The sequence below is a fragment of the Zootoca vivipara genome, chromosome 6 (assembly GCF_963506605.1).
Source record: "Zootoca vivipara chromosome 6, rZooViv1.1, whole genome shotgun sequence".
NCBI lineage: Eukaryota > Metazoa > Chordata > Lepidosauria > Squamata > Lacertidae > Zootoca > Zootoca vivipara.
In genome coordinates this window covers 33,872,178-33,890,109 of record NC_083281.1, presented here as the reverse complement: position 1 = coordinate 33,890,109, position 17,932 = coordinate 33,872,178, and the positions used below count along the sequence as shown (strand labels likewise).

The window sequence follows — 17,932 nt, the reverse complement described above, 5'->3', positions numbered from 1 at the left end:
TTTGAAAATATGCACACCTTTATTCCTAGGCATTGTTGCCTCTATGGCCTGCACAACTAGCACTCCTTTTTCCTTCCTGACCTCCACTGCCACTTCTTTGTTTACTGAAAGAAATCGAAAACTCTTTGAAAATTCAGACCCAATTAATCATGTTTGAAAGATACAGGTGAGAACTATTTCGTATAGGGGTTCCCTTCCTGCCCCCCCAATAGAAGAGCTTGCATAAGCGCACCCCAACCTGTTATGCCGTACCCACATTGTGCCCACTTCTGGGTCCAAAAGGACCTGCAAGTCGGTGATCACATGCCAATTGGACACACACAAAACGGTTGCCAGCTGTACAACTTTATGGGTTTTAGCCATACTTGCAAGTTTTTACACATACAGGTGAGACATATCAAAGCAAGTGATATAATAACGGTATGAGTTTGTGCGGGGGAGAGGGGAGGCTGCGTGTCGAGACCCTTCTAACCCCTGGATCCAGAAAGTGTGAAATTATAAGTCAGGCTATATTCCTGGGTGATGGGCCATTAAGGCAACAAAGGAAAAGGGCTCTGTGTGAGAAAAGCAAACTTGTGGATGGCTAGGACAAAGCCAGAATTGACATCAGAGTGATGGGAGTTAGAAGAAAAGCAACGAACTGGAGAGTCCATTTGAATAAAAGGATGCAGTTATGGGGGAAGAAAGACCCTTTTGGGGTGCTGTGAACCCCTCCGTAGTAAATAAGCCAGCTATCATAAAGACACCATAGTCTCCACTGTGCCTCATTCCAGAAGGAAACACGAATCCCAGGTAAGTGCTTGGAATCTCACACCGCTCAGAGATTGGGGTGGTGTGCAACAATAATGATGTCACCTGTATCATGAGGCACTGGTGAGGCATATGTGCCATTTCCCCAGTTAATAACATTTGGAAGAATCCAAGGGGAATCTCAGGCTTGGGGAGACCAAATGTAATCCTCCAAGTCTCTTTAACTGGACCTCAAGGCTCTTCCAAGTCTGCACCCCCTCTCAGGCCCTGCTTTGCATCTTCCTTGAGTGTTATGGACTGGCTTGCAATGTGTCCTTGAATTTTGATATTGCCTCTTGCTTGCTGGGATGGAGAACGGAGAGTGGGGTGTGAGTGTGTACAGAAGCTAGCCTACTAGACACCAAATCTTGCATTCATTGCTGCACCTGCTTTGCTTCTGGCCCTGGCCATCACAGACATGTGGCCCATAGAAAATTGCACAGAAGGGAATGTGGCCCCCTGGCAGAAAAGGCTTTCCCACTCTTGCTTAAATGTAGCGTGCACACACAAACACGGTTAAAACAATGCAATAATCATCCAACCAATTGAAAACAAAAAAGTTGAGTAGAACATTAAGAAAGAAATGTAAATGAGAAAGGATGGGTTTTAATAATTTATTTAAGCAGGATAAAGAGGCCTGGTGAACCTGGAACTTTTTGATCCATCTGTCTTACCATATTTTTCCGCCTATATGATACCCTTAATGTATCATGTATTGGGGAACTTGATTTGGGGACTCCCCACTCTGCACTATCCGTGTATAAGACAAACCCAGATTTTGAACATAATTTTTCGAGTAAAAAAATAGTCTTATACACAGAAAAGTACGGTAATTGTTTTTTTAGCTATTCAGTTGTTATGGCTTGTTTAATTGTATCTTCCTATACAGGAACAGTTACAAACGCTTCAGGTTACAAACTCCGCTAACCTGGGACAGTTACTTCAAGTTGAGAACTTTGCCCCAGGATGAGAACGAAAATCGTGTGCTAGCGGTGCAGCGGCTGCAAGAGGCCCCATTAGCGAAAGCACGCCTCTAGTTAAGAACAGTTTCAGGTTAAGAACAGACCTCTGGAACGAATTAAGTTTGTAACTAGAGGTACCACTGAATACATTAAAACACAGTGTTGCAATGCTCTACAGTTCATATGGCCACCAACAGAGGTTTATCATGGTGGCCAGGGTGGGGGCAAAGAGGCCCTTCATGCAGTTTTAGCAAGCTGTGTGAAGTGTCTCGTCCCTCCTTTAAAGGGTTATGGGACTTGGGACAGGAAGGGCTGGGTTGAGCTTTGGGGGAAAGGTGAGGTGTAAAGGGAAGGAGGAGGGGCTGGTCAAGTGTGGGGAAAGAGGAATGGGGTACTGTATGTGCAGTTGATGCCTGGGCAGTAGCCACTAGTATTTTAAACATGTGTGTTTTAATGTTTTGATGGAATACAGTAGTTATTGTGTGTTTTAATTCTGAATAGATTTTATTATTTATCTATAGTGTATTGATCTATATATTTAATAAAAGTTAAACACTGCTTGATTGTAGAAACCTCAGAGGTTTACAAAAAGATAAAACAGTATAAATCAAGAAAGATGCACAGCCCTATTTTAAAAGATACAAAATACTTTTTTTAAAAAAAGGGGAAAAAAGATTGAAATTAACTTGACTTTCTAAGCATCTGGGTAGGCTTGCCCAAACAGGAATGTTTTAAACAGGCGCAGAAGAGAGTCCAGGGAAGACACCTCTTGCTTGATCTCCAAAGGCAGGGAGTTCCAAAGTGCAGGCTCTGCCACGCTAGACGATGGAGTCCTTACATATGCAGCGGACTGATTTTTATGCTTGGAAACGAAACCAATCAATCAACATCTGAAGACAGGGTAATTCCGCACAAGGAGCCACCAGAGAGAGACAGACAGACCACAATTGGGTCGGGAGAGGGGGGTGGAGAGAGAAATGGCAAAAGGAAGCAGGTTTTTAAAAATAAAAAATAAGGTTAGTGTTTAGAGTAGCCAGATGCAAACCAGGGTTGGGCTCCTGTACCTTCTCCAACAGCTCTTTGGAATTCTATATAATTTTTAAAGTTCCAGGAGCCTTGCCCCCTTTTGCATCTGGCCACCCTGTTTTGTTTTTCATGAATGGAGAGACCGCCGGAAGAGACGTCTGAAAGTACGTGGGTCATATGCAGGTAAGATCCTCCCTCAGAAGGACTGGATTGACCGCAGGTTCCACTGAAAGAGAAGTCCCGAGCGAGCGCCACCCCGCCTCTCGCCGCTCCTTTCCGTCTCCGGAGTCTCAAAAAGCGACCCCGCCCCTTTCCCTTTCTTGCAGTAATACCCCTAACGCGCCAGGGGGCGTCCTCCTTTTAAGCCCGAAGAGCAGAGCAGTAGTCGGCCCCGCCCGAGAGAAGGAACGAGAGGGCGGGCGAAACCACGAGGAGGTCCGTTCCCTGCTGAAAAAACTGACGCGAATTTATCAACAAAGAAATACCTTCTCTTAAAAACCCCCCACCAGCAACCGATAACAAGCTGTAACTTCCCCTTCTCAATCCATTCGCATTCGCTCCTAAACGTGCTTCACCTCCCCGACCTACCACTTTAACGCCCCCCCATCCTACCTCGGCATTATGGTACGCCCCGCGTTGTTCTCTTATAAAAAAAATCAAAGAGGAGGCTCGGTTTGGGTGTGGTCATTTAAGAAATCTGGGTGGGTACGCAAATCGCGTAAGGTTATCAAGTGACTGACAGCACGGCCCGGCCAATGGCATTGGGGCGGGAAGACACCGGCCGGCCAATGGGGGCGCGGACCGGCGGCGGAGCAGGCGGGGCCACCTTCAGTCAGGGCAGGCTGAGGCGGGGCGGGGGAGAGGAAAAGCTGTGGAATGGCGGCTGGCCGGGACGGCCCGCTTCGGTGCTGAGGAGTTCAGAGGGAGACGCGGAGAAGGCGTCCGTGGGCGGGTAAGCCTCGCTCCGTGGCGGCGGGAGGGCGAGACGCTGCCCTTTTCCGGGTTTCCGCTGGAGGGCATGGGCAGGAGCGGTTATTATGGGATGGGGCAGTTTTTTTGCCTTCGCTGTGTGGGAAGAGGCTGACACGGGAGAGACCGAGGAGCGGCGGAGGGTCGTGGTGCGTCTTCGGGCTCTCGAAACAGGAAGCTGTTGGGCAAAGGTGGGTGGGGGATCCGCGGCCCTCCAGGTGCCACCGGTCTACAACTCCCGGCATCCCTTAGCCTCGGCTGCGCTTGCTGGGGCTGATGGGAGTTGTAGTTCAACTTTATAGAGGGCCGCAGGGTCCTCAGCCCCTGGTGTAGGAAGCGGGCTGGGATGGGTACCTCCTCCTCCTGCTTTGGGTGTGTGTCTCGTCCCCTCTACCTTCTTCGTCAACGCCCTTCTTAAGTAGGCCCATCTTTTTGTAGGAGAAGTTGTTTCCCCCTTCACTACGAGCCACTGGTGTAACTTCTACTGATCGAAGTGGTTTTTATTCATCCCTTAGGCTAAAAGAAAGAAGGACGAGTTAAGGGGGTTCCCAGAGTGGGTTACGAATCACAGGAGTAAGAGGGAGGAGGAAATAAGGAAATGTCTGAAAGTTTAGTTGGGTTCTGCTTTTAATAAGGGCTGCATCACCCACCGGTGGGGTGGGGTGAGAGGATTCCTTCGAAAATGAGAAACGTTGGTCTTGATTGTGTTGGTCTAAGATGGTTTTTGTACTACCGAGCGTACAAGATGGTACACACACATACACTTCTAAACTGCAAAAGCGTGCTCTCTTGATAAATTCTGAAGCAAAGCACTCTTTCTACCATGAAGTCTCGCAGCGCTTACTAGGTGGAGGAGTTGGAGGTACAGATAGTATCAAGTGGAGTACTTTGCAGCTGAAGCAAGAGATAATTTTTTAAGAGGGCAAAACTGTATGTCCTTAAGCAAAAGTAAGTTCCATTGTAAGAACCAATGTGATGTAGTGGTTAGAGCAGCTTTTCTCAACCATGGCTCTCCAGATGTTGGACTAACTCCCATCATTCCTGACCAGTGGGCCTGCTAGCTAGGAATGATAGGAGTTGTAGTCCAACGGTATCTGGGGACCCAAGGTTGAGAAAGCCTGGATTAGAGTGTCAAACTGCGACTGAGGTCCAAATTCAGTCCGGATGCTCACCGAGTAATCCTGTTCCTGTTGCTATCTCTTAGCCTAACCTACCTGATACTAGGAATGTTGTCTAAGTAAAAAGGGAGAGAAATCATATATCCTGAGCTTCTTGAAGGAAGGGTGGTATAAAATGAAATAAATCACAATATAACAATAGTTGTGCCCAGTAGGGCCTCCTTCCTGATCAATATGTTTTGGATTGCAGCCTGAATTTATTGCCACCTGCCCAATGTAGCATAGCAAAGCACTTTGCTTCTGTAATGTACATCAATGGCCTTGATCCAGTATACCTGAAGGAGCGTTTCCACCCCCATTGTTCAGCCTGGACACTGAGGTCCAGCTCCGAGGGCCTTCTGGCGGTTCCCTCACTGAGAGAAGTGAGGTTACAGGGAGCCAGGCAGTGGGCCTTCTCGGTAGTGGCGCCCGCCCTGTGGAGCGCCCTCCCATCAGATGCCAAGGAAATAAACAATGATCTGACTTTTAGAAGACATCTGAAGGCAACCCTGTTTAGGGAAGTTTTTAATGTTTGAAGTTTTGTTCTGTTTTTAATGTTCTGTTGAAAGCTGCCCAGAGTGGCTGGGGAAACCCATCCAGATGGGTGGGGTAGAGATGATGATGATGATGATTATTATACTACCACCCATACAGGGCAGGTGTAGGAAACTTTTGTCCTGCCAAATGTTGCTGAACTACAGCTCCCCAACATCCCTGGCCATTGTCTATGTTTCCTGGGTCTGATGGGAGTTACAGTTCAACATCTGCAGGGCTGAAGGATGCCTACACACCTAGTATAGGAAATGCTGTTACTGTATATTAAAATGTAAAGTTGCTTTTTATCTGCTCTTGGGGCATACTGAGTTGGCAGTGCAAACAATACAGAAGGGGAAATTACTGCTCTCCTGGGAGCATAGGTATGAATGTACCCATTTGTGTGCTCTGCAACACAGCCCTTTTAGCTTATGGCAGGTTCTTGGGTTTGTCCTAAAGTAATGCATGCCTTCCTCCATCTCTTTCCACTTGTCTGGTAAGCTTGTTTTGGGATTGGATTTCCTATCATTTCTTCCTTAGGGGTTCATCAGTTGCAAGTGATGGGGGAGACCGTTTATGAGTGAGGTGTTACAGTTAAACGTGTCATATGATAGGAAGGATGTGGGTACCCTGGAACTGGATAAAGGGCAGGGTGTTTTGTGTTTATGATGGTGGAAGGTAGGACAAAGCTAGGCAAATACAATAGGGGCAGGAAAGGGAATAATGAGGACTTTGAATGCAGGTGGGACAGGCTTCTGACCATATTGAATGTGAGGGTGTTGGTGCAGGAGACAAAGTATGAAGCAAGTCTGCAAAGAGATGGAGACTGTCATAGTCATTAAAGGCAAAGATAGCTGTGTTGGTCTGTAAGGGGAGGGGAACCAAATGCAAAAGCTAAAGTTGGGCAAAAATTTTTTTGAGACCAATACGTTTGGTTAGTCCCAATAAAGGTATTGCTCAGCTGTGGATTTTTCAGTTGTAGGACTCTTGGTAGGAGCATGGTAGATTAGGACGTCTGTGTGGTTTATGTGGGGGTGGAGCCTAAATTGGGCCCTAGGATTAAGAAGTACTGGTTTTTAAAGCTACAAAGTGTATGACAAATGTTGTAGGCATGGCTGGAGGTCTTGGGGTAGTGAGCTATGTATTTGTGACCTTAAAGTGTCAGTGTGGCATGAACATTGATACCTTTGAGAAAGGTGGTCATCCTGTAATAAGAATGGTTTCCATGTTCCTTGTTTTAATTTCAGATTTATGCTCTATTATAAAGGCAGTTTCTGGGCAGAGATAGAGGAATGTTTGCTTTGGGAGGCTCTTGGATTGTGAATTGCAGGAATGCATTGAAAAGTGCACCTGCACTCGGTTAGGGTTGTCCAGGTACAAGACTGGATTTTGTAACGTTGCCACCAGCATTGGGTCAGTTGTGGTACTCGGTAGTAAGGAATGAGACTCTGCGCATCTGCATTTACAAGTTTAGACTTTGGAAAGGGAAGGAAGTTGTGTGCCTGCGGTCTCTCTTGTTGTCCTCAACTTTCGCCAAGGAGGTCAGAGCAGTACACATACAGTTTCCTCCATTTCATTCACACAGCAACCCTCTGATGTAGGATAGGCTGAGGAATTTGTGACAAGCACAAGGTTGTACAGTGAGTAGTGTGACTGAGTGAGGATTTGAACCTGTTTCTCCTGATCTGAGTTCCATGCTCTGGCCATTACCCTGGCAATGCCATACTACAGTGGGGGTGCCAGTTCTGGAATGCAGGAATGTTTCCTTTATATGATGAAAGAATTTGTTCCTTTAAGGCCACCTGAAGCTCTCTTTAAGAAACAAAACAGGCCTTATTTCTCAAGGAAACCTGGTGGATATTATGATCGGCCTGCTCCTGAACAAATCAACAAAGTTTATTAGCGTTTTTGTTTATGTGGGATCATTTTCTGTATGTACGTTTATGGAATTTGTCTCCATGAAACTTGCTTTGCTTGTGAAAATCTCACCCTTTTTGTTGGCACATGCAGCCAGTTGCCCTTACTTGTAAAATCTATTATGGGTGGAATTGTTCTGGAATTTACTTGCATAGTAACCTTTTAAAATGCGTATCAGTTTTCACTGGTGTGCAGTATTGGCTGTGAAGCAATTGTCTGCTACTTATTAATTGCCCTTCACAGGGAGCTGCATTTTGGGTGGTTTTCTATATAAAAATATGGAGAGATATTAAATGGTCAGCTAATGTTTGCCTATGTATGTTAGTAGAACAGTGCATATCATAAGATTGCTTCCCTTTGCCATCAATACTAATATTAGAAATGTCTGAACTCCTTAATTGCCCTAGTAAAGGTAAAGGGACCCCTGACCATTAGGTCCAGTCGTGATCGACCCTGGGGTTGCACGTTATTGGTCACGTTATTGGACGAGGGAGCCAGCATACAGCTTCCAGGTCATGTGGCCAGCATGACAAAGCTGCTTCTGGCGAATCAGAGCAGCACACGGAAACGCCATTTACCTTCCCGCTTGGAAGGTACCTATTTATCTACTTGCACTTTGATGTGCTTTCGAACTGCTAGTACTTTACTGTAAATATCACTGGCAGCATTGCACCAGAACTGTCCTTGTTTTTAAATTACCCCAAGATTCTTTGTTTACATAGCATTAATATCTTTTGCCTTTTTTCTATTTGTGTTATTTTATTTCTTAATCAGAGCCTTTTATAGAATCGTTCGATATAAATTTCCCAAGGACTGTGCAACATAAAACCACAACAATCCAATAACAAAAATACAGTTTAAACACACACAAATCAAATAAATAATAAATCAAATAAATAATAAATAAAATAGAAGTTTATGCGTTGATACCCATTTGGAATACATGACTGAGCCATTCAAAAATAAATCTCATTTGCCCACAAACACACCTTCCACAAATAGTAAAATAGGATTTGTCATAGTTCCCCGTTAAAGAAGGAAAAGAACTGGGGAACTGCTGGCCGGTGTCTGCACAGCATATCTGTGGAAATGAGTCATCTACAGACCAAATGGTTTCATACTAGTTTTATTAGAAACGCTATTTCAAGCCATATATAAAGTGTTTGTTATATTTAAGTTCTGATTGCTCTCTGCAGTTATTAGTCTGCCAGAAGGTCTTGGTGCAAAGGAGATTCATCGCTTAAATTTGTGGCAGACTTCTTGTGCGACTTTTCAAAACTGAGGCTGCAGTCTTATGCACACATACCTGTAAGTTCTGTTGAACTCAGTGAGTCTTAACTTCTGAGAGGACATATTTTAGAGCAGGCATCCCCAAACTGCGGCCCTCCAGATGTTTTGGCCTACAACTCCCATGATCCCTAGCTAAGAGGACCAGTGGTCAGGGATGATAGGAATTGTAGTCCAAAACGTCTGGAGGGCCGAAGTTTGGGGATGCCTGTATTAGAGTGTCATGCCACTTTTAGGTTATTGTCATGTTGCATTGTGTTCTGATAGGCATATGTCGTACACTACGCTGAAATCCTTTCAATAAAGGATGGCCTACAAGTGTTTTTAAACAGGTGGAGCAACTGATTTATTCATCACACTTGACTAATCTCAATCTACTATGGTGTCACTCACATTGTTTATCTTGGAATCCCCAGTAGAAAGGAGTAGGGAGGAACACTGCTTGGGTTATTGGGTGTGGCCATGATTACTCAAGTGTAAAGGAGTGGAGAAGCTTTCCAAATCTAGAGTTGGATGTCTTTGCTGTAATGAGAAATTCGAATTTACCCTTTAGCACAGCCCTTTAGATTTAGTTTAAACTTATATACCTTTGAAATAAGCCTTCCTAAGAGGACACGGGTGGTGCTGTGGTCTTAATGTTAGTTGGCTCACTTCATTTCTCACAATAAGTCATGTTTGATGACTTACTTTAAATGAGCAGTGTACCAGTGCATGCTGCTCCATCACACCCCCTGTGCTCCATCTCTAGTGCAAACAAGAGCAACAAGCCAAGACTTTTGGCTTGTCATTAACGTCCGAACACCAGCATTGTGTTTTATGCCTGTGTAGCAAACCATGATCATGGTTTGTTCTTGGCTGCCTTGTTGTTATGTCCTGGTTTGGATGTCAGACTTCATGGCTTGTTACTTCTGCTTGCCCCAGGGGAAGAGAGAAGCAGAAGCAACTAGGCAAGCATGTACTATTACTCTGTTCATGGAAGGTAACCCGTTTAACCATAACCTAGGGTGATGTGTGAACTGACTTCCCCTTCCGGAAGCAGATGCTGGCTGTTAGTGCATGTCTTTATTTGTACCGTATTTGTATTTATATACAGTATCAGATTTGTGAATACCCAGTAGGTGTTTTCTCTTTTTCATGTTTTCAAGGATTCTTATATTTTGTTTTTGCTTGTATACAAAGTACATGCTGCTAAATCTCATGGTGCCTACTCAGTGCTTAACCAAACAAGAAAAGTTGAGTAGTGCCTAATGGATTGGTATTCCAGTTAATACAGCATTTGTCATACACATTATAGTTTAAAAAGCAGCTTAAAAATGTAAAACTGTGATGTGACATGAATATCAAGTCTCCTACATTGCTACAGCACACAACATGCTTATGTTACATTGCATAGAGGTTTTTATACCTGCTTAACTGTTGTGGTTCCCCCAAATCTTAGAAATTATAGTTTGCTGATAGTGCTGCAACCTTTTTCTCAATTTGGAAGTGGGGGTAGCAGGTATGAATCTCGCAGTTGAAGCATAGTGGTTGGGGATTATTCCCTCATTGGCTCCAACCTGGAGATAAGAGGTTAGGTCCACTGTCACATTTGCCAAAGGGTAATGGGACACTTCTCTATGGTGATTGAAATTGTGGACTCCTGCTCTTACATCTCTCTTCCCGACCTCCACATTTAAAATGCTGAACTCGCACTTACATGGTTTGATACATTTTAAAGAAGAGCCTGCCCCCCATTTTTTTAGCACAGTGCTATTGGTATTGTAGTTAAGAGAGCTATCCATTAGGGATAACTGCACTTTGACTAGTAGGTCTGAAAAAATGATAGTAGCAATTTGCCATTGGTGCTGGAGGAGACTCTTGAGAGTCCCATGGACTGCAAGAAGATCAAACCTATCCATTCTTAAGGAAATCAGCCCTGAGTGCTCCCTGGAAGGACAGATCGTGAAGCTGAGGCTCCAATACTTTGGCCACCTCATGAGAAGAGAAGAATCCTTGGAAAAGACCCTGATGTTGGGAAAGATTGAGGGCACTAGGAGAAGGGGACGACAGAGGACAAGATGGTTGGACAGTGTTCTCGAAGCTACGAACATGAGTTTGACCAAACTGCGGGAGGCAGTGCAAGACAGGAGTGCCTGGCGTGCTCTGGTCCATGGGGTCACGAAGAGTCGGACACGACTAAACGACTAAACAACAACAACAAAATTTGCCATTGGAGGTTGTATGCTTTTTTGCATGTCCTAGTCGCCAGGATAGGCTTTCACTTATTTATCTCTAGATACTGCAGCTTTCACAGATGATAAGGCTATTAAGGAAAAGCAGGGGTACAGCTGTACAACAAGGATTGGTAGTAACCATTAGGTGTATTTTATTTTTTCTTTTAGACTTGCTCAAAGTGGAGCTACTTAAAATGGAATTTAACTTAAGGATAGTAAGTGTGGTTAAGATGGTTTTGCTTCTGAGGCTGTTGTTCCCACTCGCTTTCTTGCATTCATTGTCTTTGATTCTCTGCATATAGTTTTGCAGGGGGAAACGTGATACTGTCCTTTGGCCTTCAAGCATCTTTGCAGTGAGATACTCCAAATTGCATTCATGGGCAAAAAACATGCAGCTATGGCTGCAACATGTGCAGAATGCAAGCAGTAGAGCCTAATTGGGAATGAGTGCTGGTGTAATTGCATTACTCTCAAGGTTCAACCAAAAAGACCTCTTAAAGTGGTGTAAGAGCAGAAGTGATAATTCCCCTTTTGCACACATCTGCTTGTATATGCAACAGCTGGTTGCATATATAGCTGGACACCTATGATATACGAGTTCGCTGGTGGGATTAGTCCCATAGCCCATCTAGTTTAGCACTATAACTCAAAGGCCTGTTGTAAGCCATGTGAAACTCATAAGTAGGGCAAGGTGAAGGTAGCCATTTCTTTTTTTTCACTTGCCTTTGATAGTAAGAGGTACACTGTCTCTTGTCACACGATTTCCATTCTTAAACCATAGTGAAAACCATAATTAGACCTAGCCTTCATGAATTTGTGTACAGTAATCCCTTTTAAATAACATAAATGGTAGAGGCTATCCTAACATTTTTTGCCAGTGAATTCTTTTCAGATATATCTTCTCCCCAATCATGAGGACTAGAATCATTCTTTGTGAAAAGTCTTGAGACACTGAATATCTCAGAATGTCAAATCCTCTGCTACATTCTGTATTCTGTGAGGAGCATTTAGAGGTAAAAAGAATAGAGGTGACTCACAGCCCCAAGGATTTGACCCATTCTCTCTGACTAACCTAGCCAGTGACTTCCATCTGAATCCTGTTCTGTTAATTCTAGCAGCTTCTGGGTCCGGTTCATTGGAGAAATCTTCTGAAGGCAACTTGCACAAAGGCTTAACTGTGCCTCTGAGAGTGCAAAAGCTGTCTGCTTCCCCAGAGAAATGCCCTTGACCTACCTATTTTACAAAGCAGCATTACAAAAAAAAACCAAGAACCAAAACTCTGAGAAACCAGAACAGCATCAAGGGCATTTGTGTGAAACTTTGCTTTACGTAAGAGACTTCAGTTAGCCCTCATTCCCGAGCAAGGCAGATATTGTAAAGCCTTCACGATAAAAGGACCTAGAATATCAGGTTTACATTGGTGATGACCCTAGTGGTGTGTGTGTGTGTGTGTGTGTGTGTGTGTGTGTGTGTGTGTGTGTGTTTAAAACCACCTCTATTTTAAATTATTTCTGAAACAAATAAAATAAAGCAACTAATTATAGCACTAGGGACAAGGAGTATGTATTTCCAGACTAAGAGCTTAAATTACTGGATTACCGTATATACTCGAGTATAAACGGCCTCGGTCCAGTATACCTGAAGGAGCGTCTCCACCCCCATCATTCTGCCTGGACACTGAGGTCCAGTGCTGAGGGCCTTCTGGCAGTTCCCTCGCTGCGAGAAGCCATGTTACAGGGAACCAGGCAGAGGGCCTTCTCGGTAGTGGCACCCGCCCTGTGGAATGCCCTCCCACCAGATGTCAAAGAGAAAAACAATTACCAGACTTTTAGAGGACATCTGAAGGCAGCCCTGTTTAGGGAAGCTTTTAATATTTAATAGATTGTTGTATTTTAATACTTCTGTTGGAAGCCGCCCAGAGTGGCTGGGGAAACCCAGCCAGATGCGCAGGGTATAAATTATTATTATTATTATTATTATTATTATTATTATTATTATTTGACCCGAATATAAGCCGAGGCACCTAATTTTACCTTTAAAAAAACTGGGAAAACTTACTGACTCGAGTATAAGCCTAGGGTGGGAAATACAGCAGCTACTGGTAAATTTCAAAAATAAAAATAAATACTGTCCTATGTCTTTCCCTGCTGTCGGCAGCGGGGTGGGGGGAGAAGCGGTGAGGAAGAATCCTTTCCTCACCGCTTCTCCCTCCCCGCTGCCTCACACAGAGCAGGCATAGGGCGGGGATTTGGAGAGTCGCAGCGCAGCGCTTCTCCAAAGCCCCGGTCCTGTGCTTTTCTCCACTGCCGCCTGCCTCACTTGAGTATAAGCCGGCACATTTTTTTGTGCTGAAAAAGTAGGCTTATACTCGAGTATATACAGTACATAGGCTGTGTTTGAATATATTGACATATAGGTCATTTGTGGCAATCTGCCTTCAATAGATGACAGAAAAGATAACTACCAAGAACATGATCTACAGGCCTCTTGTAATATCCTGGGTCTGTGCTGCTATATTACTTATCAACAAATAGTCCCAGATATTTGCAGAGCAGCATTGGGTGGATAGATATTTATATTCACTAAGCAGCAAGCTGAGATTTGCAGTTGCTAAGGGTATACTATTTATTCAGCACTTATAACTTTTAGGATGATAACTTTTGGTCTCATTGATTAAATCCAGTGATTTTCTATATGGGTGTGGTATGGTACCTTGTTCTCATAGTTCAGGCCTATGGCAAGTTCACCAGATATTCTTAAACCACCGGTACTTGTCCTTTTCAAACCTTTGTCAACATTGGCCAAATCTTACCATTGTGCATCACTTAAGTTCGTCAGATTTATGATGCTTTGTCTATCTTTGAGGCATGGAGATGTTTTCCAGACCAGAGCCTCAAGTTTCTTTCTCTGGTTTCCACCACCCTGTTCCCATAACTTAATGTCTCTTGTTTCTATTTTTTCCCCAGTAGTAAGAACCTAAGTGGCATAAAAATGTAGTAGCACCTTTAAAATATGCAATATATCTGATTGATTTCTCAAAAAGTTAAATCTCTCAAGTATTTTTAAGATGTGGAAATTGCAAGTACTGAGACCTGGAAATACTGGTACCTAGGGAAATTTACTTATTGGCTAACATTTTATCATCTTGGAGGGTTTAAGTGAACCACAAATATTTGCATTGGCTCTTGAAGTTGCTACTTTGGATTAATTACAAATGGGAGATATTGGGGGTGTAGCTGGAGCCAGATGCTTTCCCCCAGTAGTTCCAGACTTTTAATTTGGTGTATAAGTACAAATTTTGTTAACAGCCTTCTTTGTCATTACCCACATCATTTCTTCAAAGGACATAAGAGGAGCCTGCTGGATAAAACCATCTAGTCCAGCATCCTGTTCTCACTGTGGCCATCCAGATACCTATGGGGAACCGGCAAGCAGGACTTGAGTACAGGAGCACTCTCCCGTCCTGCAATTCCCAGCAACTGGTATTCAGAAACATACTGCTTCTAACTGTGGAGGCAGAGCATAGCCGTCATGTTTAGTAGTCATTGATAGTCTTCTGCATGAATTTGTCTTATCCTTTAATAATAATCATAGTAATTTATTATTTATATGTCACCCATCTGACTGGGTTGCTCCAGCCACTCTGGGTGGCTTCCAGCAAATTAAAACACCAAACACAGTAGAACATCAAACATTAAAAACATCCCTATACAGGGCTGCCTCCAGGTGTCCTCTGAAAGTCTGAAAGTTATTTATTTCCTTGACAACTGACGGGAGGTTGTTCTACTAGGTGGCATGTCTCTCTCTCTCTCTCTCTCTCTCTCTCTCTCTCTCTCTCTCTCTCTCATCTGTTACTGCTCTTTGGGCTGGTGCCCGCAGTGCCGATTGCACAGTGGGCTGGAGGGTGCGGGAGCACATCCATATGTGTGCGCACACGCTCTTTCTGGTGCACTTCCGGGTTGCAGGGGCACCGGAAATACCTTGTGCGCATGTGCACGGGCCTCCTCCAACCCGGAGGTGCCGGAAGTGATGCAAGTGCGCAAGCTATTTCCGGTGCTCCTGCGACCCAGAAGTGGGCAGCTGCGCCATGCCGGTAAAAGCGGGCGGGGGGGTCGCCACGGGCAGGATAAATGAGTCCTTCGGGCCGTATTCAGCCCGCGGACCATAGTTTGGGGATGCCTGATCTATATCTATCATCTATATCACTGATCAATAGCTTCTTACTATCTCTGACAAGAGATAGGCATGGAAATGTAAGACATGGGTATTGTGGAATTGGAGAAAAGCTCTATTTAGTCCTGCATTCTCTTTTCCACTGTGACTAATCAGTTGTTTTAGAAACAAAATAAAATAAACAATCATTCTAGTAGCCCCTTAGAGACCAACTAAGTTTGTCATTGGTATGAGCTTTCGTGTGCTTGCACACTTCTTCAGTTGTTTTGGGGAAGTCTACAGTCGTGGAATCAGCAACAGTATTCTCTAACTGTTGTTCCCAGCAAATGGTTATAGAAACATATATTGCCTCTTATTTTGGAGGTTCAATATGGTCATAGTGTATTTGATTTTTATATTGTACATTGATTTTGAGGTTTCTTGTTTGTATTATATTTGATCTCTGTTTTGTACACTTTTTAGGTTCTTGAATTCTTAGTTTTTTATTTGTTTGTTTTAAATAATCTTTTCTTCAGATACAACTACTGTATTTAGCCACTAGTAAGCATCTCTGTATTTGTTTAACTAAATGTCTCACAAGCAAAGACTGAAGAAGAAGCCTGATGTTAACGAGGACAGGACATCAGGTTGCTAACCCACTTTAGCGTAGCATGGTCACTGATGAGACTGGTAGGCGCCCCAAGATTTTTAACCTGGGTATTTTGTGAAGTTTTATCCTGATTCCCGTAACTTCTGTTTCTTAAACTGAATTTTATCCTGAGGAAGTAAAACATGAGTTTGAAGTATAGATCGCTAACAAAAAATATACTGTATATTCCAGCGTATAAGACAACTGGGCGTATAAGACGACCCCCAACTTTTCCAGTTAAAATACAGTGGTACCTTGCAAGACAAATGCCTCGCACAACAAAAAACTCGCTAGACGAAAGCATCTAGCGATTCTTTGTTGCCTCGCAAGACGAAGCTTTCTATGGCCACGTCTCGCAAGACAAATTTTTTTGCCACTTTTTTTTGCCGTCTGCCGTTTCCACAAGACGAAAATTTTCGTAAGACGGCTCGACCCGCGGAACGAATTATTTTCGTCTTGCAAGGTACCACTGTATAGAGCTTGGGATATACTCGCCGTATAAGAAATACGAACCGGCGTATAAGATGACCCCCAACTTTTGAGAAGATTTTCCTGGGTTAAAAAGTAGTCTTATACGCAGGAATATACAGTAATGTGTTCAGAGCTCAACTCCTTTTCTGTCTTGGTACCATTTGTATACAGGCATTCCTGGAACCCACGTATGTTGATGGAGTGTGCATAAGTCTGCCCCACCCCGTTATGCCCTCTCCCAGTTTCATCCCTTTTCTACCTTCTTCAGGGTTATACGTCAGTTGGATACATGCAAAATCTTTGCCGCCTGTATTCTTATTTAAAATGCTTGAGACAGTTTTGTTTTTTTAAATAAAAAAGTTGATTTCATTTCCAAAAAATCTGTGAAAACATTTTAAGAAGATAAAATTGACTGCCATATATTTTGTAATGTCAAAGGTTGACTTAATAATATGAATGCAGCCATGATTAATTTAAGATATTAAATCTATTCAGGCAAGAATGCGTGTACATATTGTAATGACTTCCTTTTCGTACAATTAAAGTAATTGGATTATATTTAATGAGCTATTTACATTTAATAATTAAGAAAAGACTTATCTTTCCAGTATTCCCTAAGTGCAACAAACGGAAGGGTGGGGGGATTCAGTACTGGGATATAATTAACAAGCCATAAGTTGAAACTGAAAGAGCTGCTGAGCTGCTGTGGAAAAGACTGCTTTATTCCTGTAATTTAGAATTGCTATTGAAAGAGCAGTGCATAATTTAGAATCTGCATTAAGGGAAAGAGAGCTGACTGCTTCTAGGGACTTTCTTGTACAGTATGATACAATTTTGGGCACATGTCCTAGAGAATGCCAACAGATAACCATTCCTAGCTAAATACAGTGTGAGAGGAAGGAAATGTCTGTAAAGGGAAGATAAATTTTCTGCTTTTTCTGTAAAGAAGCAACCCTCTATTTTGTAGTCTGTCTCTAGCACATGTAAATTTTAAGAGAGGGAAAGATGCAGGGTATTTCCCACGTGAAGAATGCAGTATGCCAGCCATGAGCAAATGAGAGTCAACTATTCTCAGATGTACTTTGATACTGGAGTAACCCCTTTTTTAAATACAGTGGAACCTCGGGTTACAAACCTTCGGTTTACAAACAATCATAACCCGGAAGTAAGTAACCCGAGGTTTCCAAGGCCTACTGAGGCCTCCACCGAGGCATCGGAGCATCCGCGAAAGCGCTCCGATGCCTTCGTGGAGCAGCTAGGCCAGGGCCTCCTCCTTACCTTGCTTTTGCCCCTGGGACCCTCCGGCCCCGGATCTCCGGGTGGCTGGGTGATCCCGGCGCGGCGGCGCAGCAGCAGCGGGCGGGGGTGGTTGACGGGTCCGAGGCTCCTTTCTCCGAGGGACTCCTCTCCCTCTTCGGATTGAGCGCGGCAGCGGCAGAAAGGTCGAGTCCGAGGCCTTGGCGCTCCGCAAGGTGGGAGATCCCAGGCCGTTGGGCCCCAGGGCTCTGCCTGGTCGGCGGCTGATCGACGGCTGGACACCGTCGATTTTGGGCTGTTGCGCTCACTGGGGGAGGGGCGACCTCTCGGCCGGTCCACCGGGCACCCCCAGAACCCACACGGCAGCGGCCGGAGGGTCCCAGGGGCAAAGACGGGGTGCGGAGGGGTAAGGAGGAGGCCCTGGCCCAGGTGCCCCATCGCCGAACTACCACCACTGCCACTGCCACAGAAGCGAAGAGGACCCTGAGCCCCCATCCAAACAATGACTTTCATCAGTCCATTTAAATTTTTTTCATCTACAATACTGTC

General features: G+C 44.2%; 1 protein-coding gene across 2 annotated transcripts in view; it reads left to right on the top strand.

Moving 5' to 3' along the window:
• Positions 1-3,602: 3,602 nt before the first annotated feature.
• The window catches only part of WASF2 (WASP family member 2), a 48,693-nt gene continuing 34,363 nt past the window's right edge, over positions 3,603-17,932 (top strand). The window contains exon 1 of one of the 2 annotated variants that reach the window (XM_035118693.2): positions 3,603-3,729. The gene's annotated coding sequence lies outside the window, so the exon portion shown is untranslated. The remainder of the gene's footprint in view (positions 3,730-17,932) is intronic. The other variant, XM_060275764.1, reaches the window with a different exon arrangement.